Raw genomic sequence first — 27,515 nt, 5'->3', positions numbered from 1 at the left:
TGGGGTCCAAGTGCTGTGCATGGCCTTGGGGTGGCTTCTGAAGCCTCGGATATAGTGGAGAGTCTCAGAAGGTAGAAGTTCTTGATATTCTCTGAGATATATGCCCAAGACAGTGGGAGGCTGTTTAGTTTGGAGGCTTCTCTGGTGGGTGAAGAATAGCTCTTCAGGCAATGTGATCTGCTGTGTCTTCAGCCTCATTCTGGGCCAGGGGAAGGCAATGGCTCTTTTCATTTCAAGTCAGTGCTCTTTCTAGGAGGGAGGGGCAGGTGTTCCTGGGTATGCTTGGCTGGTCTGTTCTGGTCCGTGTCCCTGACAGGGTCTCTGGCTGGGCACAGAGGCCTTCTTTCCTAGGGCCTCTCCTTGGAAGCCAGCTTTCACAGTGAGCCTGAACTCGCTGATGGTCTTAACCCTTGGGACTGCCTACCACACCAAGAGAGAACATACCACAAAGTGGCAGGAGATGCAGGAACAGGAGAAACTGCATGAGGACAAGCAAAAGGACTAGAACACAAAGGAAAGTGGTCTGAATGCCATAGGTAAGGCAGGAAAGGGGCCATGGTCTGTGAATGTGGAAGCTGGAGGAATGGAGGAAAAGTGGACAGGAAGGCCCTTGGTCTGAGCAGGTGGCCAAGTAGTTTCATAGAGGACAGTTGGGGCTGTGGAGGCTGGAGGGGTCTGGAGTTAGATCTTATTAGAGGATACAGAGAGATCTTCTGGGTTTTGCAGGTGCAGTCTTTGCTGTTCTTAGTGATGGGAGTTCATGCCTATCTTTCAATTTCTTTCAGATGATCTGCAAGCAGATCTTGGTAAGTTCTGTTCTTTCTCCAGAACTTTCTGCATCCCCTTTGTAGGAGATGGTCTGGTTCTCAGCTCACTGTTTCCTGTGTTGCCTTTCAGACTGGAGGAAATCCATTTACCTGGCTGGTGAGTGACTTTCCAGATAACCTTTTGTCTTCCGTCTTAATTAAGCCAAGCGGTATCCCCTCTCCTTGTTTCATGCAGAGGCAAGTGGATCCTTCCCTGGGGGCAGAAGTGGAAGCTGGGGGGAGGCAGACCCCACTCCGTGAGCTTTCCCTAATCTATGCCAGTGTTTCCTACACAGTGCTTGGGAGTCTGGGGGTGATGGTGGTCCCTGGAGTCTGTTGTGCATTTTGGCTTTATTCTAATACTGACCTACTCACCATATTGCTTGCTTTTTAGCCTTTAATATAACTAGTTCTGTTAGCACATGGAATCTGAAAGCCAGCTTCTCTGAAATTTCATTAGAGAAGGTATAAACTATGGAATAATGTATATTTTATTCCCTCAAATATTTTTCTATATTCTATAATTCTCAGTTAATAGGTGCAAAATCCAGTGCAAGTAGAATAAGTTTTTTTTTTTTTTTTTTTTAAGGTTTTGAGGCAAATGAGAGCTAAATGACTTGGCGAAGGACTCAAAATGGCTGTGGACAGGAGTGAAACTCAGCCTGCAATGCAGACTTCCTGACCTGTGGTCCAGGGACTTTCCCTCAATACCCTGCTGTCAGCACGTGGCAGGAGGTCATTTCCTCTCCAGATTTTCCCTGCTCTGCAGCTAGTGTCACCTATATTCCAGAGGGCAGAGAAGGGTCTGTAGATGAATGCTGAGCAGGCTTGTTCTGACTGAGTTCTCACCAGGGTGTGCTCCCTTTCAGCCAGGAAGAAGGCACAGCTATATGCAGGTAAGTAACTCTGGGGTTCCTGGTGGCCTTACCTCCCCAGCCTCAACTCTGCCCCATTCTGTGTCATGTATCCCACATCAGGACAGGGTTGGTGTACATGCTGTCCTTGTCACTTATGTCTTCTCCCTCTGGAAGACTGCAGGGACTGTTCTTGGGAACACAGATCTGCCTCCATTCTGACCCATTCTCTACTATAGGTGGCTGTTGGGGTTAGCAACACCCTCTGAACACACATTTTTAACTGATTATTTTGGTTTGTTCAATGTCAATAAAGGGGTCATTTATAAGGAGAGTCTGGAAAAGGGTAGTGATTATATAGATTAGAAATTCCTATGTCAAAAGATTTCAGAAATCATGTTTGCCTGCTTAGTACTTAGGTCTTCCTAAGTGGATTCTTGGTCCTGAATCCATTTTACCCCGAAATTCCTACTTTTCATAGATCTAAGTTTGGTTTTCCTGCTTCTTGCTGGTCCCCTGGTATGTTCTTCATTTCACTTTTTCATGCACTGATTCCTTGTTCAAGCTGGGTTTCTTCCTTTAAACTTAGTTGCTGAGGAATTAAATGCTTTAGAATAGGTGTTCTGAATGTGAGATCTAGGACCCCCTGGACAGTTATGGATTCCTGGGAATGGGGTCTGTGAACCACCCTCAGTATATACAAAATCTTGTATATATATTTGTGTAGCTTGAAGAATAACATATTTTAAAATATATTACACTGCAATCTATAGTACATGTTTAATATATAACATTATGATAGATGATGTGTATAGATTTCAAAAAACAGTCACTAATGATTGTTCCCAACCATTGTCATTCGTTTTAGAATATTGCACTTGCCTGATGGGCTCTGCCTTGTTTGGATTTATTAGGGGCAATGTGTGAAGTTTCTAGAAGGACACATCTAGAGGAGTGAGAATTGCTTACCACAGAAAGGTGGGGAGCAAATCAGGGAAGGGAAAACTGGTAGGGAAGAGAGGAGGAGATAAGAAGGAAAGTAGAGAGCCTGTGATTCCTCTTGGAGAGATTTTGGGTGGCTCAGAGCAGTGGAAGTGAGACCAGAAATCGCAGTCACAGTGGTTAAATTGGGAAGTACTATGAGGGTGTGCAAGGTATTTGGGTGCATGAAAAGTAATAAACTTTGACATCTGTCTGAGCCATTTCTAAAAAGACATATTTATTTTAATTATCTAACTGAGTTTGCTTCTGATAATGGGATCATCTCAACCTTCTAGTGGAATTGGGACCAGATTGTGATCAGGGTGATCCTAATGCAACGAAAGTTTATCCAGAGCATCCTTTAACAATGGGGTGGGTTAAGATCTGGGCCCTTTGAATCTGTGTAACATGTGGGCTTCTGTGTTTGGCTGTTTGTGTTCACCGTCAGGGATAATGACTGTGACAGCAGAGAAGGGGGAGCCATGGGTGAAGGAGGCCTGGGGGCCAGATGTATGAGGAAATCCCTTCAGAGAGCCTTACTGGTTCTTGGGATTTATTTGTTAAAAATGGGGATCAACTATTCTTCTTTTAGCATCTCTCCCTTCTTTATTGAACTGAAGCGCATGTGTGTCAAAGTATACCTTGTAACAGACTCTTAACTCTAGAGAAGAAAGTGAGGATTACTAGAGGGGCATGGGTGGAGGTTGGCTAGATGAGGGACAGGGATTAAGGAGGGCACTTGTGCTGAGGGCTGGGTGTTGTATATAAGTGATGAGTCACCAAATGCTCCAGTTGAAACTAATACTATACTGTATGGTAACTAACTGGAATTTAAATAAAAACTTGGAAAGAAAAAGAAGCCTATGTAGGAAAATAATGTGAAGTTTGTATACCTGTTTATTTTGTCAGGACAGACACCCTTACAGTAGAATCAACATTTTCACATTGATGGACTCATAGTGTGAGGTGGACTAATGTCTGATCTCATCTTATTCATGAAATTGTCAAAATAATCCATAATGAAAGATTTGCTGTGGAAATGAAGTGAAGAATGCACTTAAGCCTCTGAAATGGAAAGCATAGCTCTGGATGCATTGTAGAGTCTTAGAATGGAATGCCAACTCCCTTTTTTCTCTTTCTTCTCCTTCTTCTGATTCCTCTTCTTTGCTAATGTGTATCAGTATTTATATAGAAATGTGTTCACTGGGAGTCAACTAATGTCTTCTTCTTCTCAAAGGGTGACAGGGGTCAGCCCATTTTTTAAATTAAATTTATTTATTTTCAGCATAACAGTATTCATTATTTTTTCACCACACCCAGTGCTCCATGCAATCTGTGCCCTCTATAATACCCACCACCTGGTAGCCCGACCTCCCAACCCCCCGCCACTTCAAACCCCTCAGATTGTTTTTCAGAGTCCATAGTATCTCATGATTCACCTCCCCTTCCAATTTTCCCCAACTCCCTTTCCTCTCTAACTCCCCATGTCCTCCATGCTATTTGTTATGCTCCACAAATAAGTGAAACCATATAAGTGATCTGTTTCCATCAAGCAAATCAACACAGACAGAAAAGCCCATTTATCTGAATAAATCTATGTAAGTGGGAGTGGTGGTCACAGAACTACATCCCAAATGTTCAAGAAAATGTCATTTCCTTATTTTTATGAATGTTCTAATTTTGTTCCAAAGTCTCTTCCCTATCGGAGGTAATAGCTCTCCCACTGCAGACATTTCAGTCTTCTGACATATATAACTTTTGCTTTGATCAGTTAGCTTCCTTTGTTTTCCCAAAAGGGAGTATGAAGGTTGAAAGAGTTTATGTGTCCTTGGGCCATTGGGGGAGGAGGGCCCTGTGCTCTCCTCTTGCTCAACTCAGGACCTCAGGCTACAGAGGGTAACTTGATCTGGTGCATAGGACACTTGGGCTTGGGGTTCCATTTAGGTGTTTGGGGACATTGTTTTCTCCCTCTGTCCCAACCCCATCTCAAGTTCCTTAATCATAATCACATCTGTAATGTTCTCTCTGTTGCAACAATTTCATAATTTCTAAGGCATTGGACATGGCCATATTTGGAACCTATCACATAATGTGTCTCCTGGTGCTTTTGATCTCTGTGAGGTATTACAGAGAGAAGTAGATGAGTAACCCCAATACTTTTGGGTTTCTCCATACATAGAGTGATGATATTCCTCTCAATACTCCATTGAAAAGGGAAGCAAATTCATTAGTGTCTGACCTCTCATTGGATGTATGTCATTCCTTCTTTGAACTTCTTTCTCTATCTTCCTTGAAATCTCTCTGCTGCCTCCTGACTGGGCCGGATTTCTCTAATGAAGTATCCAGATATCTCCTCACCCATGGCTGATAGTCATCCTTAAAGTGCAGCTCCACCAAGGAGCATTGTCTGTACATTGTCAGCCTACAAGATCAGTTCAATCAGTTAAATAAATGGAGGTTTCACGCCAAACTATGGAAAGAACCAAGATGTTCTTCAACGGATGAATGGATAAGGAAAATGTGGTCCATATACACTATGGAGTGTTATGCCTCCATCAGAAAGGACGAATACCCAACTTTTGTAGCAACATGGACGGGACTGGAAGAGATTATGCTGAGTGAAATAAGTCAAGCAGAGAGAGTCAATTATCATATGGTTTCACTTATTTGTGGAGCATAACAAATAGCAAGGAGGACATGGGGCATTAGGGAGGAGAAGGGAATTGGTGGAAATTGGAAGTGGAGGTCAACCATGAGAGACTATGGACTCTGAAAAATACTCTGAGGGATTTAAAGGGCAGAGGGTGGGAGGTTGGGTTACCAGGTGGTGGGTATTATAGAGGGCACAGATTTCATGGAGCACTGGGTGTGGTTATGTTATGCTGTTATGCTGAAAATAAATTAAATTAAAAAAAAAGAAAGCATAGTTTGATACTGAAAACTGGGAATAGAATCTTATTTTCAGATTGTTACCCAACCTCTCAGTGGTGTTAAGTTTTATGGCCTGTCTTTCCTGGGAAGGGTGTAGTAGGATGGCTCCAAGTGTGTGTGTGTGTGTGTGTGTGTGTGTGTGTGTGTGTGTGTAAAAGAAATAAATTCATTGGTTGAATGTTTCCAAAGTATATTTCCCTATAATTCTGGCATCACTGTATTTCAGATGCCTAGATACTGACATTGTTGTGTACAATCTCCTCAAATCTCTAGTTTTTGTTCACTTTTGGGAAATGTGCTTCCCTTGTAGATTGGCAGAAGGAGAAGTTCCAGGCCTGTGAGTTACTTTCATTTCTTTCTGGGTGTTTCTACTGCCGCCCGATGGCTGCTGACATGTCCTTCAGCTTGCTGATGATACAGATGCTGGCACCATCAATGGTGGTGGGCTTGGATGGGGCAGTGAATGTCATGTAGCTGGGACTGGTGGGTGTGAGTGATATTGGATGCTAAAGAGATATCCCTCAGTCCATGGAATATCGTCTGATCCTTAAGTGTCCTGTGACATAGCTAACCCCCTAATCAGTCTCATGGTTACTTCTCTTGTTTGGAGGGCTATGGGCTTGAGTCACAATGCTCTAATCTCAAAAGGCTTAGACCTCCCTGCAGCTAGGTATCTTGAGGGGTGGTGGGGGTGGTGATGTGCCTTCTTATAGGGCAGGGGAAGGCATTGCATGATTGGCAACTCTCTCTGCAGTATCTGGCACTCTAGATCCAGAGGCTGCACATCCTGACCTTGATGTCTCTGATAAAAAGACTAATATGATCTGAATGGACACATTTGAGGATACAGGAGAGACACAGCATCCTGGACTGTGAGCTCCAAACATCACAGTGATGTTACTGGGAGGTGAAAATCAAGAGTGGAAACAGGAATGAGTGGGCTCTGGGGGTCTGTAGGGAAGGTGTGAAGAAGTAGGACTGGCACAAGAGTTCCCCGAAAAGGGGTTCTGGACTGTGGGCACTTTGCCAATATATATTATGCCTGCACCATCACTGTGAGTCAACTAATCCTTGTGCAAGTTCTCCACAGGGTAGGGGTTTTCCTGGACCTCAACAAAGGTGTTGTCTGCTTTTATAACATGACTGATAGCTTCCACATTTTCTCCTTCCCTTTAGCTTCCTCCACTGGCTCTCTGTTTCTATACATCATGTCTCGGTCAGGAGATGTGTCCCTGACCATTTTCTCTGTGGTGGGTGGGCCTGGAGAGGACCCTGTGCTTTATCCTTCTTTGGAAGGGACTGTGAACCTTTCAGGGCAGGGGTTCAGTCCAGGCTCTGGTGTTGATGGTGCTTTCCAAGAAGCCAAATCTTCATTACTTTCTTGTAGCCCAATGTTATATCCCCCTTAGGGCCCAACATAGTCTTAGACTCCTCATGGTGGTTCTTATTGAAGCTGCAGACTCCCTGAAGCAAAAGGTTTGAGGCTGGTCCTGGGTGAGCTGGTGTCCTGCCCTCCTGTTATGGATACAGACTTCTGGTGTGGCTATGAGAATAGTTAGTTTATACCTTATGCTCAGGTAGCAGAAGATAAAAGTTGACTCTTGTTTGAGCTGATTTGGGGTAGGCTGAATTTTACTGCCAGAGGTCATGTTTCTTTTGGTAATGAAAATTATTTATTTTAAAAAGATTTTAATCATCATTTATATTTCATTTATATTATGAGTGCCCCTATGTAAATTCAGCAAAAAATGAATTTACAAAGTGTCCTAGAGTTTATTTCTTATTTATTTATATTTAAAAAAAATTGTTCTCTAAATTCCAGTAGAGTTAATGTACAGGATTAGATTAGTTTCAAGTGTACCATATAGTGATGCAACAATTCTATACATGTCTCAGTTCTCATCATGGTAATTGTACTCCATAACCCCCCTCACATATTTCACCCATCCGTCACCCACCAACCACCACTAGTTTGTTCCCTATAGTCGAGTCTTTTGTGTTTCTCTTTTTTTCTTTATTAGTGTGTGTGTGTTTGTTTTTTCATGGAGCCTTTATACTGTTTTATATGAAGGAGATGAGGGCTGAATGAGTGCAAAATTTTATTTTTTCCACTTGATTTTTTTTTCTTGGTTATTTTTTTAAATTTATTTATTTTCAGCGTAACAGTACTCATTGTTTTTTGCACCATACCCAGTCCTCCATGCAATCCATGCCCTCTCTAATACCCACCAGCTGGTTCCCCCAACCTCCCACCCCCTGCCCCTTCAAACCCCTCAGATTGTTTTTCAGAGTCCATAGTCTCTCATGGTTCACCTCTTCTTCCAATTTCCCTCAACTCCCTCTCCTCTCTAACTCCCCTTGTCCTCCATGCTATTTGTTATGCTCCACAAATAAGTGAAGCCATATGATAATTGACTCTCTCTGCTTGACTTAATTCACACAGCATAATCTCTTCCAGTGCCATCCATGTTGCTACAAAAGTTGGGTATTCATCCTTTCTGATGGAGGCCTAATACTGCATAGTGTATATGGACCACATCTTCCTTATCCATTTGTCCATTGAAGGGCATCTTGGTTCTTTCCACAGTTTGGCAACCATGGCCATTGCTGCTATAAACATTGGGGTACAGATGGCTCTTCTTTTCACTACATCAGTATCGTTGGGGCAAATACCCAGTAGTGCAATGGCAGGGTCATAGGGAAGTTCTACTTTTAATTTCTTGAGGAATCTCCACACGGTTTTCCAAAGAGGCTACACCAGCTTGCATTCCCACCAACAGTGTAAGAGGGTTCCCCTTTCTCCACATGCAATACAGAAAGGGAAATTAGAGAATCGATTCCATTTACTATAGCACCAAGAACCATAAGATATCTGGGAATAAAGCTAACCAAAGAGGTAAAGGATCTGTACTCGAGGAACTACAGAACACTCATGAAAGAAATTGAAGAAGACACAAAAAGATGGAAGACCATTCCATGCTCTTGGATCAGAAGAATAAACATTGTTAAGATGTCTATACTGCCTAGAGCAATCTATACTTTTAATGCCTTCTGATCAAAATTTCCACCCGTAATCTTCAAAGAGCTGGAGCAAATAATCCAGAAATTTGTATGGAATCAGAAGAGACCCCGAATTGCTAAGGAAATGTTGAAAAACAAAAATAAAGCTGGGGGCATCACGTTACCTGATTTCAAGCTTTACTACAAAGCTGTGATCACCAAGACAGCATGGTACTGGCATAAAAACAGACACATAGACCAGTGGGACAGAGTAGAGAGCCCAGATATGGACCCTCAACGCTGATCAAATAATCTTTGACAAAACAGGAAAAAATATCCAGTGGAAAAAAGGCAGTCTCTTCAATAAATTGTGCTGGTAAAACTGAACAGCTATATGTAGAAGAATGAAACTCGACCATTCTCTTACACTGTACACAAAGATAAACTCAAAATGGATAAAAGACCTCAATGTGAGACAGGAATCCATCAGAATCCTAGAGGAGAACATAGGCAGTAACCTCTTCGATATCAGCCACAGCAACTTCTTTCAAGGTATGTCTTCAAAGGCAAAGGAAACAGTCAAGAAAACAAAGAGGCAATCCACGGAATGGGAGAAGATATTTACAAATGACAGTACAGACAAAAGATTGATATCCAGGACCTATAAAGAACTCCTCAAGCTCAACACACACCAAACAGATAATCATATCAAAAAATGGGCAGAAGGTATGAACAGACACTTCTCTCAATGTGGTTTTAATTTGAATCTCCCTGATGGCTAGTGATGGTGAATATTTTTTATGTGTCTGATAGCCATTTGTATGTCTTCATTAGAGAAGTGTCTGTTCATATCTTCTGCCCATTTTTTGATATGCTTATCTGTTTTGTGTGTGTTGAGTTTGAGGAGTTCTTTATTGATAGATCCTGGATATCAACCTTTTGTCTGCACTGAATGACTCTGAAAATTAAACACAGCTTGAGTTTTGCAGAGGAGCCAGAGTCTATGGGTGGGTCACTAGCTCTATTTTGGGAAATGTGCACTCTGACCAGAGCCATTAGCCATCCAAAAATTTCTGGAGAAATGATGGTTGTTGGGTGTTTAAGAGGAGAAAAGTCTAATATTCTACTTTATATACTTCCTATGCTGGAATGGATGAAACACACTTACCTGTCTCTTACTTGTGAAACTTGTGGTAGTTACTTCAGGGAATGAAGGATGTGGGTCTGAATTCCCTGGTGTGCCAACAGCAGTTGGAAAGAAGAGAACTGCTACAAGAATTAAGATGTAAATGAAGAAGAGAATTTCAAACCCTTGGTGAACTGCCAAAAGTTTTGACCTTGAACACTGTCCTGTTTCTCAGTGTTTCCAACTCCAATGGTATAGGTGCATAGAAAACTACAGCAAATATAAGGAAATTAGACTACTGAGGACTCAGACTTTCAGGTGAAGGTGTGTTCACTTCCAAGGTAGAGAACGCTGACCTGCTGTGGTTCTGGGAGAAATGAGAAGACACAGTATTAGAAGTGGAAGATGGAAGTCACAGATACCAGTTCCTGCATGTGACCAATAACAAAAAAAGAACTGTAGAAGCATTGCCTATTTTCTCCTTCTTATCATGTAGATGTGTTATTTGTCTTTATTATCTACTTTATTCCTGTCTCTTCTTATTAGGAATGTGATTTTATTCAGGTTGTTGTTGGTGATACTTAAAATATTGTCTCTATGTAACAGAATAGTCAAAGGGATTTTGGCTGAACTTGAGGAATAAATAATATAACAGTGTTGGATTCAATGTGTGTTTCATTTTGTAGAAAGAGAGAACTTCTTCATTTGTAGTGGTAGCTTTGTAGATGGGTGAAAATGTGGATTTGTTGTGCTGTTATATGAAACTTCCAATGTGGGTAAATGGTGCATGTGGAAGCTGAGGAACTAAAGGTACGGACTGTGCCCGTTATCAACTTATTGCCTTTTGGATTCAAATATACCCTGTATTTGCCCTACTTGTTGATACTGGTGCTGGATCCCATAACAATTTCACTTTTGTCATGTGGAATAATACTGTTAGCCATGGTCAGTATAGTGCACCAGAGGGGAAAGAGCCAGGCATAGCAGAAGAAATAATATGGGACCTCAACACCCCACTGTCAACAATGGATGGATTGTCCAGACAAACAACAACAAAACAAACAAACAAACAGAAAACCAACAAGGAAACATTGGAATGAAACCACCTTTTAGAACACAAGACATATTTACAGAACATTCTGTCCAACAACAGATGTATACTCCTCTTACACGCACATGAAATATTCTCCATGTTAGATCATATGATGGAGCACAGAAATCGTAGCAAATCTAAGAAGATTGAAATCATATCAACCAAATTCTTTGACCACGATGGTATGAAGGTAGAAATGAACAAGAGGATATCAACCCTTTGTCTGTAGTATCATTTGCGAATATCTTCTCCCATTCCGTGGGTTTCTGCTTTGTTTTGTTGACTGTTCCCTTTGTTTTGCAGAAGCTTTTTACCTTGATGAAATGCCAAAAGTTCATTTTCACTTTTGTTTCCTTTGACTTTGGAGACATGTCTTGAAAGAAGTTCCTCTGGCCAGTGTCGAAGAGGTTACTACCTATGTTCTTCTCTAGGATTTTGACAGCTTCCTGTCCCATGTTGAGGTCTTTTGTCCATTTCAAGTTTATGTTTGTGTATGGTGTGGGAGAATAGCTGTCCAATTTTCCTAGCACTATTTATTGAAGAGACTGTATTTTTTCCACTGGATATTTTATCCTGCCTTGTTGAAGATTATTTGACTATAGATTGAGGGCTCATATATGGACTCTTTATTCTGTTCCATCATTAGCCATCAGGGAAATTGAAATAAAAATCACATTGAGATGGGGCGCCTGGTGGCTCAGTGGGTTAAAGCCTCTGCCTTCTGCTCAGGTCATGATCCCAGGGTCCTGGAATCTAGTTCCTCATCTGGCTCTCTGCTCAGCAGGGAGCCTTCTTCCCCCTATGTCTCCACCTGCCTCTCTGCCTACTTGTTATCTCTCTCTCTCTCTGTCAAATAAGTAAATGAAAACTTAAAAAAAAAACCCATTGAGATACCCCCACCTTACACCAGTTAGAATGGTAAAAATTAACAAGATAGGAAACATTAAGTGTTGGAGAGGATGTAGAGAAAGGGGAACCCTCTTACACTGTTGGTGAGAATGCAAATCAGTGCAGCCACTTTGGAAAACAGTGTGGAGATTCCTCAAAAAATTAAAAATAGTGGTACCCTATAACCCTGCAATTGCATTACTGGGTATTTACCCCAAAGATATAGATGTAGTGAAAAGAAGGGACACCTGTACCGCAATGTTCATAGCAGCAACGGCCACAATCGCCAACCTGTGGAAGGAGCCAAAGTGTCCTCCAATGTCGCTCTCGGCCCGCAAGAACGACTCGGAGACTCACGTAGCGGCGAACCTTCTTCTTTAATCGCTTTTTTTTTTTCCTCTCTCTTTTACCCTCGGCGCATGCGTTTTTATATAGGCAGTGTTACCCAATCACAATGCAGTGCTCATGCACCTCCTGCCAGAGTGGACCTAAATGAACAGCCAATCATATTCAGTCCCTTACGGCTCTTAGAGTAGGCCTCCTGTACCGGCTCCCGACATCTCCCCCTTTTTTATTTATTTATAATGGCTGAGATCGTGCCTGTCTTAGGTTGCCAATCCTCAGCACACATGCTTACCCGTCATCGGGTACTCTCCCTGGTCGAAGAGCCCCTGTCTTAGGTTGCTATGGTGTGGGATCAGTCTTACCCGTCTTTGACTACCGATCTAGCATGCTTAGCCATATCTGGGGGGAGGTACCAGCTTCAAGAGCCATCATGGCTTGAACCATGAGGTGTTATTGTCGTTGATTGCGACGGACATGGCCACACACCCAACGTAACATTAGTACGTTAGCTGTGATTAAGAGAACAGCCATGGCACCAAGTCCGGCCCACTGTTTGAGGAACGAAACAGATTGCTGTAACATTTTTTTTCCACTCACTAACAGGTGCAATAGTTACTTTGGTAGAATATATGGATATAATTTGAGCTCGTAATTACCTAGTTAAATTTTTAAATTGACGATTCCAGGTACCATTAAGCATATTTCCCAATTGTCTAGAGAGGTTAGCTGCTAAGGATAAGTTGTTATGAGCTATAGGGGTGATACAAAGTCCAGCCATATTATGTATGCATCCTAATTGACACAATTGACTCTAGGATATCAAGTTGTTCCTGTACAAGATCAACCCTTTGATTTACAATAAGGATCCCAGCATGCAAATGTCCGTTAATTTGTTCTTGCGTAGCCAATGCTTCAGCGACCATTCCTGTGACGTTGTTGAGCATGGCGGCTGTCTGTACCGAGGTTGTCAACGCTACCGCGGCAGCAGTAGCAGCGGCGGCGGATGCGATAGCTGCAATAATGGCTGCTGTTATTCCAAAGTCTTGTTTATGTCGAAGCAGCACCGGCAGGTTGTCGGGGTTCACAAGAGAGACTAGATGACGTCATCCACAGGATCCATGGGCTCCATGGCCACCAATCTCGTGAGCCTCTCTGGCACCCAGATGGGTGATGGCGCATCCTGTGGGAAAACACAAAGAGATCCTCGGTGCCATCGAAGCACCGGATCTGGGCCTTTCCATAGGCCCGTAAGTATATCTTTCCATTTTACCATTGCTTGTGTATGCTTTTGTTGCCCCCAGTGTCGCTCTGCTGCAGAGAGACCATCTTGATCTAGCGTTAAAAAATTTAAAATAAAATTTACAAGGTTTGTGAGGTCATTAGGTGTTGAGTAGCTCTCCCCTATTCCCCCTTTTTTAATTTTTTGTAGGGTAGTTTTCCATGTTAGGTGTGCTCGTTCTACAATTCCTTGACCTAGGGGATTATATGGTATGCCAGTGCTGTGTTGGATATTATAGCATGCTAGAAAATTTTTAAAGGTATTTGAGGTATAGGCCGGGGCATTATCTGTTTTCAGACTTTTAGGTATTCCCCAGCACGCAAAGCTGCGTAGGCAGTGGCTCATTACATTTTTTACATTTTCACCCCTTAAAGGGGTAGCCATGATGATTCCGGAGCAAGTATCAATGGTAAGGTGTAAGTATTGTTGTTGACCAAATGAGGGCACATGAGTTACATCCATTTGCCAAAGATGGTTGGGCATAAGGCCTTTAGGGTTTACACCCAAGGAAGGCGTCGGAAGATGAACACAACAGTTGCCACAGCTTTTTACAATGTCACGGGCCTCTGCTCTTGATATATTGAATCTTGTTTTTAGCGTTAATGAATTCACATGCCATTTCTTGTGATAATCTTTTGCTTCTTCTATTGCTCCACAGAATTCAAACCTTGCATTATTATCAGCTATTCTATTTCCAGATGCTACTGGTCCAGGTAGCTCAGAATGAGCCCTTACATGCCCAATATAAAAGGGGGCTGGCCTTGCCAGCACCGTTTCTTGGAGATTTTTTAGTAGGGAGGCGATAGGTGATTGGCTTGCTGAAAAAATTGCTGTCTCTATCTGCCTAACGGCTAGTACTGCATACTTACTATCTGAATATATATTGATGTTTTGATTGTGAAACCTTTGTAGAACCAGCATAATGATTAATAGTTCTGTTCGCTGTGCCGATTCACCTGGTACTACCGCTGTTATGACTTTTCCCTCAACCACATAAGCGCCTGTTCCTTTCTTACTGGCATCAGTGAATATAGTGATGGCATTGGCCAAGGGCTCTGATTTGCAAATTTTTGGCCAGATAAGATGTGTATCTTTACAGAACTCAATCAATGGATGTGATGGATAATGATTGTCAAATGATATGGGATAGGATGTCGCCAGGATGGACCACTCATCTATAGTGTTCACAAGGGTGGATAGCTGGCTCTTGTCATAGGGGACTATGCATGAGTCGGGTAGCTTCCCGAGAACTCGTATGCCAGTCTTGATAACTTTGCCTGCCGTTATTGCCACAGCAATGGGATAAGGGGTGATGATTCGGGCAAGACTATTATGTAAATACACCCACTGAAGAGGCCCACCTTGCCATAGTACTCCTGTGGGCGAACCTGGGGATGGTACAACAACGGCATAAATTGGTTTGTCTAGATCGCACCTATCTGCTGTAGTCGAAGCCAATCTTTCCTCAACCAATTGTAGTGCCTTTATAGCCTCGGGCGTGAGCGCCCGTGGAGAGTCCAATTTGGAGTCTCCTGGCAAAATATCAAATAATGGTTTTAATTCTGCATTTGTCAGTTTCAGATAGGGACGAATCCAATTGATATCCCCCAGGAGTTTTTGGAAATCATTTAAGGTCTTTAAATGATCTCTGCGAATTTGAACCTTTTGCGGCTTTACTGTGGAGTCAGTGAGTTGTAGGCCCAGATAGTCCTTTAAATTTGCTGTTTGTATTTTCTCAGAAGCAACAATTAGCCCCCACATCGCTAACTGTTGCTGCAGAAAGGTGAATGCTGAGGTGAGAACCGATGTATTGCTATGACAGATTAGGATATCATCCATATAATGGTAGCAGCAAACATCTGAGAACTTATTCCGTACTGGCAAAAGAGCCTTGCCCACATAGAGCTGACACATAGTGGGACTATTAGCCATACCCTGAGGGAGCACTGTCCATTCATACCGTTGGTCAGGCTCGGAATGATTAACAGCTGGCAAGGTAAAAGCAAACCTCTTCATGTCGTCCGGATGGATCGGGATAGAGAAAAAGCAATCTTTAATATCTATAACAATAGAAGGCCAATCTCTGGGCAGGGCAGTAACAACGGGGAGGCCCAGCTGAACAGGCCCCATTATTTGCATCTGATCATTTATCTGTCTCAGATCATGTAATAATCTCCATTTTCCTGACTTTTTCTTTACCACAAATATAGGGGTGTTCCATGGGGATCTTGATTCACGTAAATGCCCTGCCTCAACTTGCTCTCTAACTAATTGTCTAGCAGCCCTCAGTTTTTCTGTAGTTAACGGCCACTGAGGCACCCACCGTGGAGTACTTTCCTTCCAATCTATTTTTATTGCCTCAGTGGCCGCTGGGGAAAACCCTGACCTCCCATGGGTGTTGGGTTAGGGGTCCCTTGCCCCTTGGGCCCGAGACCTTGGCCTGGAACATATCCCATGGCTTTCATCATGTTTCTTGCATTTTCACTATAATGATTCTCAGTAGTTAATACTATATTCATTTGCTCTAACACATCTCGTCCCCAAAGGGTTACAGGGAGAGAACAAACATATGGCTGAAAGACTCCTTTATGACCCTCATCATCTTCCCAATCTAAAGATGCTGCGCTGACATCTGGGCTGTGAGCAATTCCTAGTCCTCTTAATGTTTGATTGGCCTTGACAAGGGGCCATTGCTTTGGCCAATCAGCTAAATTTATAATACTTTTGTCTGCCCCTGTATCTAACAGCCCCCAGAAGGGTTTTCCTCTTATTTTTAAGACTGTCATGGGCCTGTTGCTCATATCCATAGTCAGACACATCAAGTCATTTCCTGTTGATCCAAGCCCTCCATCTCGCAACCTTCCTGTAGACTTATATCTGTCATGGTGGCTGGGCAGGATTAGGAGTTGAGCAATCCTATCCCCAGGGTTGATAATGGTGATGCCTCTTGGAGAGGAAACTAACATTTTTACTTCCCCTGAAAAATCTGGGTCAATAACCCCTGGGTGGATAACGAGACCTCTAAGAGTGGTGGAACTTCTACCCAGAAGTAATCCCACAGTACCCTCTGGCGGGCCCCCATGGAAATCCGAGGGCACCGCCTGCACACCCATTTCAGGGGTTAAGACCATTCGGGTGGTGGCACGCAGGTCAAGTCCTGCTGAGCCTGTGGTGGCTCTTCTGGGTCCGTAGGGGGAAACATCTGTCTCGCCTTCTGCGGCAGCGCCATGACCGCCCCGTACATTTCGGGCCCCGGGGGGAAAGGCCCTGCTTCCCGTTTTTTGAACTCCCCCAATTATTTGGTGGCAGCCGATTTCCGTCCATATCAGTGACTGAGCGGCAATCGCTAGCCCAGTGATTCCCCTTTCTACATCTGGGGCATAGCTGTGGTTTCGGTCCTCCATAACCTTTATTTGGATGTGCCTCTTCCACCTTCACAAATTGGACTGGTTGACTCTGTCTTCCTCCTCGTGCCTGGCTGTTGCGCTGTGGGCAGTCCTTTTTCATATGACCTTCTTGCCCACATAAGAAACACCCTTTGGTCCTAGCCCCATTTGCACCTTGCAACGCTTGTGCAAAAGCAGCAGCCATGACCTGGCCCTGAACTAGAGGTCCTGTGATATCCCTGCAGACCTTGATATACGCTGACAAGTCTTTCGCTTTCCAGGGTCTAATGGCTTCTCGGCACCATTTGTTGGCATTTTCAAAAGCCAATTGTTTAACTAGGGGCATAGCCTGGTCTACGTCCCCAAACATCCTACCAGCTGTTTGTATCAACCTGTCCACAAAATCTGCATAGGGCTCATTCGGCCCTTGTAGCACTTTGGATAACTGTCCTTGCAAATCTCCAGCACCCCTTAACGTCTTCCATGCCCTCAAAGCTGCGGTTGCTATCTGGTGATATACCCCTGGCGGATAATTACTTTGTGCCTGTGACCCAAAATATTGTCCCGCACCTGTTAACATGTCTAGGTTCCACTGTGGGTTACCTGCTGCTGCATTTCTTCGTGCCGTGTCCTGGCAATTGTCCTGATTCTGAATCTTCCATTCTAAATATTGCCCACCAGATAAAACTGCTCTAGCCAAGTTACTCCAGTCTTCAGGAGTGAGGTAAAGGCTACCTAGTGTTTTAACCAAAGAAACCGTAAAAGCAGCCTGAGGCCCATAGGACATAACTGCTTCCTTCAGCTGCTTTACGAGTTTAAAATCTAGGGGCTGATGATATCTTTGCTGATGTTGATCTTCCATGACGGGGAAAAACCCTTTTTCTGGCCCTAATACTTCTCTCCAATTCTGTGCGGTGCAGCTCACACAATAGCAGGCCTTGGCGCAGCAAGGTTTATACGGAGGAGGCCCCTCGTAAGGTGGCGCTGTTGGGGCTGGGCTCGTGGGCATAGGATCTAAGTTATCTACCACTTCCGTCTCTGTTTGTAACTGCGCCATAGCTCCTTCTTTCACTTTTAATTTCAGCTGCGTCATAACTTCCCCCTGCATTTTGAGCTGCGCCATAGCCTTTTTTAGTTCCTCCTCCTTTTTTGCAAGCTCTCTTTTCATTTCTTCCACTCTCTGATCATCGGAGGGACCCCCTCCCGTCACTTTTCTCTTATCACCCAGACGGGCGTTTTCCTCGTCTGAGGTTTCTTCTGAGCTTTCACTTTCAGAACTGGAATCTCTCCAGGATCCTTTGCAAGACTCCTCTTTTACCTGTTCTAAGATCTCTCCTCCCTGTAGAACCGCCTTGCATATGGGTTCGCGGGATGATTGTAAGCAGACCTTCACTAAGGACCAAACAGCTAGAGTTCCCGGCGTAGTGCGCGGGTCGCGCCTGAGGTCCTCCCCTAGATATTCCCATTGGGGAATATTAAGCAATCCCTCCTCTAAGAACCACGGAGCGGTTTGACCCACTTCTTTTAGAAATAAGCGAGCCTTCTTATTTTTCAAAGGGGTCCCATTTGCTTTAAGAATGTCAGTTAGCGGCCCCAGCATTTTATATGCAGCCATCTCGTTTCCCATCCCGGAAAGCTTTCTACGCTCGTCCTCGACTTGAGGAACTTTCCCTGTCACTAGACAGAAATAGGTGCACTCTTTACCTGATCGTCGCCGACTCCGTGCGTCTCTCACGATGAGAATCCCGGGTTTCAGCACCACCTGTCGCTCTCGGCCCGCAAGAACGACTCGGAGACTCACGTAGCGGCGAACCTTCTTCTTTAATCGCTTTTTTTTTTTCCTCTCTCTTTTACCCTCGGCGCATGCGTTTTTATATAGGCAGTGTTACCCAATCACAATGCAGTGCTCATGCACCTCCTGCCAGAGTGGACCTAAATGAACAGCCAATCATATTCAGTCCCTTACGGCTCTTAGAGTAGGCCTCCTGTACCGGCTCCCGACACTCCAACAGAAGAATGGATAAAGAAGATATGGTCCAAATGTAAAATGAAATATTACTCCTCGAGCATGGACCCACGTTTTCTGGACTTGTTTTGTAAGCATATGTAGAACTATAGTTGTATTAGTTGCATTATCACTTTAGCTTCACATGTGTTTTATTCTGTCCTTAATTATGTTTTATGTACCTCTCAACCTTACACATGATCAATCATCAACTTTTCATTTTTGCCTCCGCTCCCATTCTCTTACTGGTTATAGAAACTGAATGGGAACCAGATGGAAACATTTGTCTGGAAACTATGTGACATACCTAGTCACACCAAGTCCTGAAGGTACCTCATTTTCTGGAAGAACAGAGAGCTCCAGATGTTTCAAGACCCACATTCCCAAGGTTTCTAGAAATACCTCACACACCTCTCATGTATTCACCCCCTTCTCCAAACATATAGAAGCTGTCCCTTGGCTCCACAGGGCAAGGCAACTTCGGGAAGGATCCCAAGCCTTCTCATTGGGCTGTCCTTGTGATAAAGAAACTTTCTTGGCTTCAAAACCAGTGTTTCAGACATTGATTTACTGGGCATTGGGTGCTTGAATAATGTGATATTGGCGACGCAACCAATATGTCAAAGAGGTAGTTAGGTGATAGGTATTAAATTAAGGAGGCACATGTTGGATCAAGCACAGGGTGTTATATGGAATTAATGAGTCTTTGAACACTACATCAAAAACTAATAATGTATGGTATTGTGACTAACATAAGATAATAAAATATAAATAAATAAAAGTGAAATAAATAATTATCTCAAGGAAGTGAAAATGAAAACACAACATACCCAATTCTGTGGCTTTTAGCAAAAGCAGTTCTGAGAGGATGTTTATAGCAATAAAAATTAGAAAGATCTCAAATAAAATATTTAACTTTACAACTCAAGTAACTAGAAAAAGGGGGGCAAATTAAACCCAAGTCAACAAAAGGAAGGAAATATCATCATCATCATCATCATCATCATCAGAGTGGAAGTAAAAGAAATAGAGACCAGAAAAATAACAGGAAGGATTAATGAAATCTAAGGTTGTTCTTCTAAACGATGAAGAAAATGGCAAACTTTTACTTAGTCTAAGAAAAAAGTAAGATTTGAATAAAATTAGAAATAAAAGGGAGTTATTAGAATTGAAGAGTCAGAAATATATAGAATCATAGGAGACTATGAACAATTAAATACCAATAACTTCATACCTAGAGGAAATGGGCACATTTCTAGAAACATGCACCAACCAAGACTGAATTAGGGAGATGTACAAAATCAGAACAGACCAGTTCCACCATCTGTAAGGTCCAGGTGGAAGCTGAGGGGCAGGAAGACAGGCTTGCTGAGGTAGGTGGAGATGACAGAGAGCCTCGGGTTATGACATGTGGGGGCCTACATGTACCCAAATTGTGACAGGCATACACAAGGATCTCTGGTTATGGTGGTTTTCTGCCCAGTGATAACGAGATTGGCTTTGGCCTGGCTGAGTTCCAGAGCCCCCTCCACTTGCTTCCGTATTCATCCTGGAGCACTGGAAACCAGGGCTGTGAAACAGGTGCAGCAAGATCCCCAAAGAATGGTGTCCCCACTTCCCGCTATGCCCAACACAATGATAGCTGTCTCTGTGGTCCTGCCTATTTGTTGTTTCCCCTGGAGTGCAGCTGGTGGAGAATGGTGCCCTGGGGCAATTTCCATACGCAGAAGGACTGATTGTTTTGACGACCATCTGCACTGAACAGGAATCCTACAGTCTGCCCTTCACACCAGTGTGACAAAACCAGCCCTCAGGACACTTATCCAGGCCCAAAGCATCCCTGCACATGCCCAGCCACTGTGGAGGTTTTCTGAATGGTGAAGTGGACTCAAAAGTTCCTGCTATGGAGGAGAACTTGGTAGAGACAAACATTTGCTGAAGCCATAGGATGCTAGGAATTCATCTTCATGGTCCTCCTGACCTCAGTCCTGTGAATTTCCTGGATTTATAAAATACATAAAGAAAAACAGACAAAAAGATCGATAAAAGTAAAAGACAAGAAAGAAAAAATAAAAAGGGAAAATACAGCCAAAATGAAAGCAAAGAATAAGATTTATATAGTACAAAAAGAAAATACACAGAAACAGTGACAGAAGAATAAATGGGAAGGTGTTTATAAAGCTTTGATGTGGGTGAGGAAGGTTATTTCAGTATTTCCTGGGTGTATCTTGTGATGTTTGTTAAAGGATTCAACCTTCCAGAGATATAGGGAAATTAAAACTGGTGTATATATATATGGGTGGTATTGAACAGGTATAAAGGATTGCCTTGACGCTTATATCTATATCTATCATGTATCTCTCACTCTCTCTAGCTATAAAGAAAAAGAAAAAGAAACATGGGTGTATGTATGAAAAAAGTTCAAGTTATTATGTAATATGCTGTATTAAACATCTAGTTGTAATGGTAAGTAGGTTAAAAAAACAAAAGAAGAAGAATCGTGAGAACAAATTTAACTCATACAGCAATTCAGCAACGTGGCAGGAGAATGAATTAAAAAAAAAAAGTTGTATCTATGAAATGTACAGGTTTTGTGACAATACCAGAGGCTTAATATATTGTTTTCCCCTGATGTTGGGGTTTTATAGTTTAATGGAGACCCTGTGGTTATTGTTCTCTTATTCTTTGGGCTTGTCTTCTGGGGAAGGGACCTGCCTCCTTGTTTTTCAGTCAGTCTTGCTTGGGCTGGGCTGTGGAAAACAGTTTTTCAGGCTTTGGTTCTCTGGAGGTTTTTGTTCTTCCACGTTTTTTTGTGGCTTTTCAGAGGGTTAGTGCAAATAAACAGTCTGTACCTAGTCCTTGGCTTCAGAGAGAAGCCTTAGTTTGCTCCCCTCTGTGTGGTCCAAAACACATAGGCTCCCCTTCTGCAAACTCCGCTGAACAGCACAACCTCCCACAGGTGGTGCTCACCTCCAGCCATCATCTCTGTGGTTGCCTGAGGCCCCCGATTGTCTCTGCATCCTTGTGCCACTAGAACCACAACCGATATTGGTCTGGGCAAGCCCAATCCTGGTAGCTCCTGTGGCTGAGACCGCTGTCCAGGGTCCATGCCCACAGCGAGTGCACTTACACCTAGCAGCAGTGCAGGTCGCAGAAGGGTGTGGGTCCAGGGACCTATGGCAGGAGCCTGAGCCAGGCTCTGTCAGGCGTGAATGAGGATGTGCCCAGTCTGTGCAGTGGTGTAAGCAGAGGAAAGCAGCAGGCTCAGGGACCACCAACTGGGGCCCCTGCCGGGCTCTCTCAGACATGAGTGGGCACTGGCTGTGACTTTATGTCTGTTCCTGTGGCTGCCCAATTCCACCAATTGCTCCTTAAGACCCTTTGTTCTTTTTGAGTGCTTTTAACCAGACTCCAGGTAAAAGCTGGTCCCCAAGCACAGGGCACTTTCATATTGGGGTATTACTTTCTAATGCATTGCTTCTGGTGGCTCCCTCTCCTTCTGTTTATCCTCCGATATCACTCCCAGCATTCCCAATTTACTGACCTCTCCACTGATGCTCTTCTGCCTCCGTAGAGATCCAGAAGTGTATAATCTTACATCTCAGGCTGATTTCATGGGTGTTCACAGTGTTCTGGTAGATATTTAGCTCAATTCAGGGGACCTATTGAAACATGGTCTCCTACTTCTCTGCCATCTTCACCCCCTGGAAATTTGTGGAATTAACATCTGTCCATCTCCTGACCAGCTTGCCAGTGTGCCTGTCCTCCCACCTGCCATGACCAGAAGAGGCTCTCTACGTGATCTCACCAACCTGCACTTTCCCCTGGCACTTTATACCTGACAGGACCCTGAGGAGATGGCCTATCCCAGCCTGAGTGGGGCAGTGGTACCTCCAATTTGATCCATAACGTGATTCCCCCTTGGCATCAGTGGGGGGCAGTGTCTGGGCCTGAGTTTGGGCTATGATGATCCATGATTTTATTCTCTGATCAGCGACTCATCCTGAAACACTTTGCCAGCAGTCCTGACCTCTAGACTTTCTTGACCGGTCGTCCACCATAGGTTCAAGCTCCTACAACTACTGATCATTGTCTGACTCCTCCCTCTCATTCAATGGATTGACTGTCTCTTCCATCAATTCCTCCTCCCCTTCTTCATCTCCTATGCTGGGTTCCTCCCCTTACCCGGGTTCTATAACTGGGACCTACACCCACCATCATGTGCCCCTCAGCCCCCTCAGTTTGCTCATGGGCCCACCTGACATGAGAAAGTCCCAACAGTAGCTGCCCAAACAGTTGTTGCCAATAATGTAACCTACATCATCCTCTTTCACTCAGGATGCTCCCTGGATACCTGCAAACTACCCACTGACCAATGGCTGCCTCTATACCCATTTGGCCCCTGAGTATGGTTCTGACCACCCAGCCACCCACCCTGAAGCTTCTACCTTAGCTAGGGCAGTCTTCCAAGCCTGCTCAATGCAGCTTTCTAGTGAGCAACCCCTGAGCAGACCATGGCACTATGGGACACTACCCATACAGCTCCATGGGTATAAGGAACAATCTTACCACCGGCCAATAAGTGACTTCAGCCTGGGGACTGTTTCCATATAGAATGCTCTTTGATGACTGCTGCTCTGACTCAAACTCTTCCTGGCATGCACAACTTGGTCCCTTCAGCTGGATCAGTTCAGCAGGGAGAGCCCAGCAATTAGCCTTGTGCAGGATCTTCCATGTTTTCCAAAGGGCCTGGGCTGTTATGGGGTGAGGGACTAGTGAATGGCCTTAAGGACTCCCAGGCTCTCAACCACCAGAACTTGTCCCACTATTCCTGCCATGGCTCAGGACCCAACATGATCCTCCCAGGAGAGTCCTCCCCAGGTTTCTCTAAGGAGATTGTGGCAGAGTTGGCTAGAGTACCTGACCTGAGGTGTCCACAGCCTGGCTGTGGCTGATTTGGAGTTGGAGGAGGAGCTGGGCATGGAACAACTGGGACTTGATGGGCTCCACATGCTGAGCTAACCTTGTGCCCTGCTCTGTGATCCTGCTGTGTAGGATTTATTCTGCAGTGAGTAGCTGCAGTGAGGGGTTTCTCGGCATCATTCTTCTTGGACACGTCCCTTCACTGTCCCTTTTATCCCTTTCCCCTAGACAGTAGAGACTCCACTCTGCCTCCAGATCCTCTTTTTAATATGAATGAGGGATCCCAAGAATGAGAAAACGCAAGGGGTTTGTCCAGGTGACACCTAAATTCTGCACAAGGGGTGGGCATGGGGAGCTCAATGGAGGGCCTAATGCACTTTTAACTTGTAATTCAAGATTTGAATCAGTAACAAACAAACAACCATAAAACCTCATAGTCAAATCACTTCATTAGTGAATTCTAGCAAACATTTATAGCTATTTATTTTTATTTATTTTTAATAAGAACAATAGTTTTATTTTTATATAAAATCAGTTAACGGAACTGGAAGAGATTCTGCTGAGTGAAATAAGTCAAGCAGAGAGAGTCAATTATCATATGGTTTCACTTATTTGTGGAGCATAACAAATAGCAAGGAGGACATGGGACATTAGGGAGGAGAAGGGACTTGGGGGAAATTGGAAGGGGAGGTCAACCATGAGAAACTATGGACTCTGAAAAATAATCTGAGGGATTTGAAGGGGCGGAGGGTGGGAGGTTGGGGTACCAGGCGGTGGGTATTATAGAGGGCATGGATTGCATGGAGCACTGGGTGTGGTGCAAAAATAATGAATACTGTTATGCTTAAAATAAATAAAATATAAATTTAAAAAAACCAAAGCAAACAAAAAAATCAGTTAATACACATGTAGTGTATTATTAGTTTCAGAGGTAGAGTTTAGTGACTCATCAGTTGCAAGTGACACCCAGTGCTCATTACATCAAGTGCCCACCTTAATGGCCAACACCCACTTACCCCACATCCCCATACACCTTGCATCCAGCAACACTGTTTGTTTCCTATAGTTAATAGAGCCTTATGGTTTGTCTCCCTCTCTGATTTTGTCTTATTTTGTTTTTCCTTCCTTTCCCTACGTTCATCTGTTTTGATTCTTAAATTACACATATGATTGAAATCATATGTTATTTGTTTTTCTCTGACTTATTTCACTTAGCATAAACCCACTAGTTCCATCCACATCACTGCAAATAGCAAGATTTCATTCTTTTAATGGCTGAGTAATATTCTATTGTTTTATCTATAACCACCTCTTCTTTATCCATTCATCTGCTGATGGACATCTGGGATCTTTTCATAGTTTGGCTATTGTGGACACCACTTTTATAAACATTGGTGTATGTGTTCCCTTTCAGATCACCATGTTTGTAACCTTTGGAGAAATACCTAGTAGTACAACTTCTGGGTAGGGTAGGGTAGCTATATTTTTAACTTTTTGTGGAACCTCCATGCTGTTTTCCAGCATGGCTATACTAATTTGCATTGCTACCAACAGTTTAAGAGATTTCCCCCTTCTCTGCATTCTCACCGACATCTGTTGTTTCCTCAGTTGTTAATGGTAGCCATTCTTGCTGGTGTGAGGTGGTGTCTCATTGTGGTTTTGATGTGTATTTCCCCAATGCCAAAGGATGTGGAGCAATTTTTCACATGTCTGTTGTCCATTTGTATGTCTTCTTTGCAGAAATGTCTGTCCATGTCTCTTGCCCATTTCTTGACTGGATTTTTTATTTTTGGGTGTTGAGTTTGATAGTTTTTTTTTTTTTAAAGATTTTATTCATTCATTTGACAGAAATCACAAGTAGATGGAGAGGCAGGCAGAGAGAGAGAGAGAGAGGGAAGCAGGCTCCCTGCTGAGCAGAGAGCCCGATGCGGGACTCGATCTCAGGACCCTGAGATCATGACCTGAGCCGAAGGCAGCGGCTTAACCCACTGAGCCACCCAGGCGCCCGAGTTTGATAGTTCTTTAAGGACTTTGGATACTAGCCTTATATCTGCTTTAGTTAGCACAGACATTTTCACAATATTTGTTCTTCCAATCCATGAGCATGGAACATTTTTCCATTTCTTTGTGTTTTCCTCAATTTCTTTCAAGAGTACTTTATAGTTTTTCTGAGTATATATTTCTTGCCTGTTTGGTTAGGTTTATTCTTAGGTATCATATGGTTTTGGGTGAAATTATAAATGGGATTGACTCCTTAATTTCTCTTTCTTCTGTCTTGTTGCAGGTGTAAAGAAATGCAACTGATTTCTGTGCATTGATTTAGATACTAGCCTTATATCTGGTAAGACATTTGCAAATATCTTCTCCCATTCTGTATGCTGTCTTTTCATTTTCTCAACCTTTTCCTTTGCTGTGCAGAAACTTTTTGTCTTGATGACGTCTCAATAGTTTATTTTTACGTTTGTTTCCCTTGTCTTTGAAGACATGTCTAGCAGGTTGTTGCTATGGCTGAGTATAAAGAGGATCCTGCCTGTGTTCTCCTCTAGGATTTTTATGAAATCCTGTCTTACATTTAGCACTTTACCTGTTTTGAGTTTTATTTTTGTGTATGGTGTAAGAAAATGGTCCAATTTCATTCTCCCAATGTGGCTGTTCAATTTTCACTGCACCATTTAGTGAAGAGACTATCTTTTTTCCATTGGATATTCCTTCCTGCTTTGTCAAAGATTAGTTGGCCACAGAGTTGAGGGTCCATTTCTGGGTTCTCTATTCTGTTCCATTGGTCTATGTGTCTGTTTTTGTGCTGATACCATGCTGTCTAGATGATGACAGCTTTGCAATACAGCTTGAAGTATGGAGTTGTGATGGATGCCACCAGCTTTGGTTTTCTTTTTAAACATTCATTTGGCTATTCGGGTTCTTCTCTGGTTCCGTACAAATTTTAGCATTATTTGTTCCAGTGCTGTGAAAAACGTTGATGGTGTTTTTAATAAGGATTACATGGAATATGTAGATTGCTTTGGGTAGGATAGACATATCAACAATATTTGTTCTGTGATGCCTGAGTGGCTCAGCCAGTTAAGCATCTCCCTTTGACTCAGGTCACGATACCAGGGTCCTGAGATTGAGTCCCGCATCAGGCTCCTTGCTCAATGGGGAGCCTTCTTCTTCCTCTGCCTGCCACTTCCACTGCTTGTGCTCTCTCTCTCTCTCTCTCAATTAAATAAATAAACTTGTAAAAAAGATTTTTAAAAAGACAAAGTAAAAACCAATATTTGTTCTTCCAATACATGAACATGGAATATCTTTCCATTTCTTGGTGTCAGTCTCAATTTCTTTCATGAGAGTTCTATCAATTTCAGAGTACATATTATTTACCAATTTGGTTAGGCTACTTAGGTAAAATGATTTTTGGGTTTTGGTGCAATTGTTAATAGATTGATTCCTTGATTTCTTTTTCTTATTTCTCATTGTTAGTATGTAGAAATGCAACTGACTTCTGTGCCATGATTTTATATCCTCCCATTTTGCTGATTTGCCATATGAGTTGTCATGATTTTGGAGTGGAGTTCTTTGGGTTTTCCACAGAGAGGATCATGTCATCTGTGAAGAATGAGAGTTTGACTTCTTTGCCAATTTGGATGCCTTTTATTTATTTATCTTTTAACTTTAAAACTTAAAAAAAAAAGGGCGCCTGGGTGGCTCAGTGGGTTAAGCCACTGCCTTCGGCTCAGGTCATGATCTCAGGGTCCTGGGATCGAGTCCCGCATCAGGCTCTCTGCTCAGCAGGGAGCCTGCTTCCTCCTCTCTCTCTCTGCCTGCCTCTTTGCCTACTTGTAATCTCTCTCTGTCAAATAAATAAATGAATGAATAAATCTTTAAAAAAAAAACTTAAAAA

General features: G+C 43.2%; 1 protein-coding gene and 1 long non-coding RNA gene across 2 annotated transcripts in view; one reads left to right on the top strand and one right to left on the bottom strand.

Annotated features, from left to right (window-relative positions):
- Nucleotides 1-27,515, bottom strand: part of LOC309865779 (butyrophilin-like protein 1) — a 507,893-nt gene that overhangs the window by 57,898 nt on the left and 422,480 nt on the right. The gene's annotated exons all lie outside the window — the stretch shown is intronic.
- Nucleotides 299-7,345, top strand: LOC309865822. The gene is made up of 4 exons (XR_014312272.1): nucleotides 299-536; nucleotides 786-924; nucleotides 1,396-1,702; nucleotides 6,327-7,345. It is a non-coding gene; the product is annotated as an uncharacterized lncRNA (long non-coding RNA).

Source organism: Mustela nivalis (genome assembly GCF_964662115.1).
Source record: "Mustela nivalis genome assembly, chromosome: 5".
Taxonomy (NCBI): domain Eukaryota; kingdom Metazoa; phylum Chordata; class Mammalia; order Carnivora; family Mustelidae; genus Mustela; species Mustela nivalis.
Note: the sequence above shows the minus strand (reverse complement) of the source record. Positions and strands in the feature narration are given on the sequence as shown.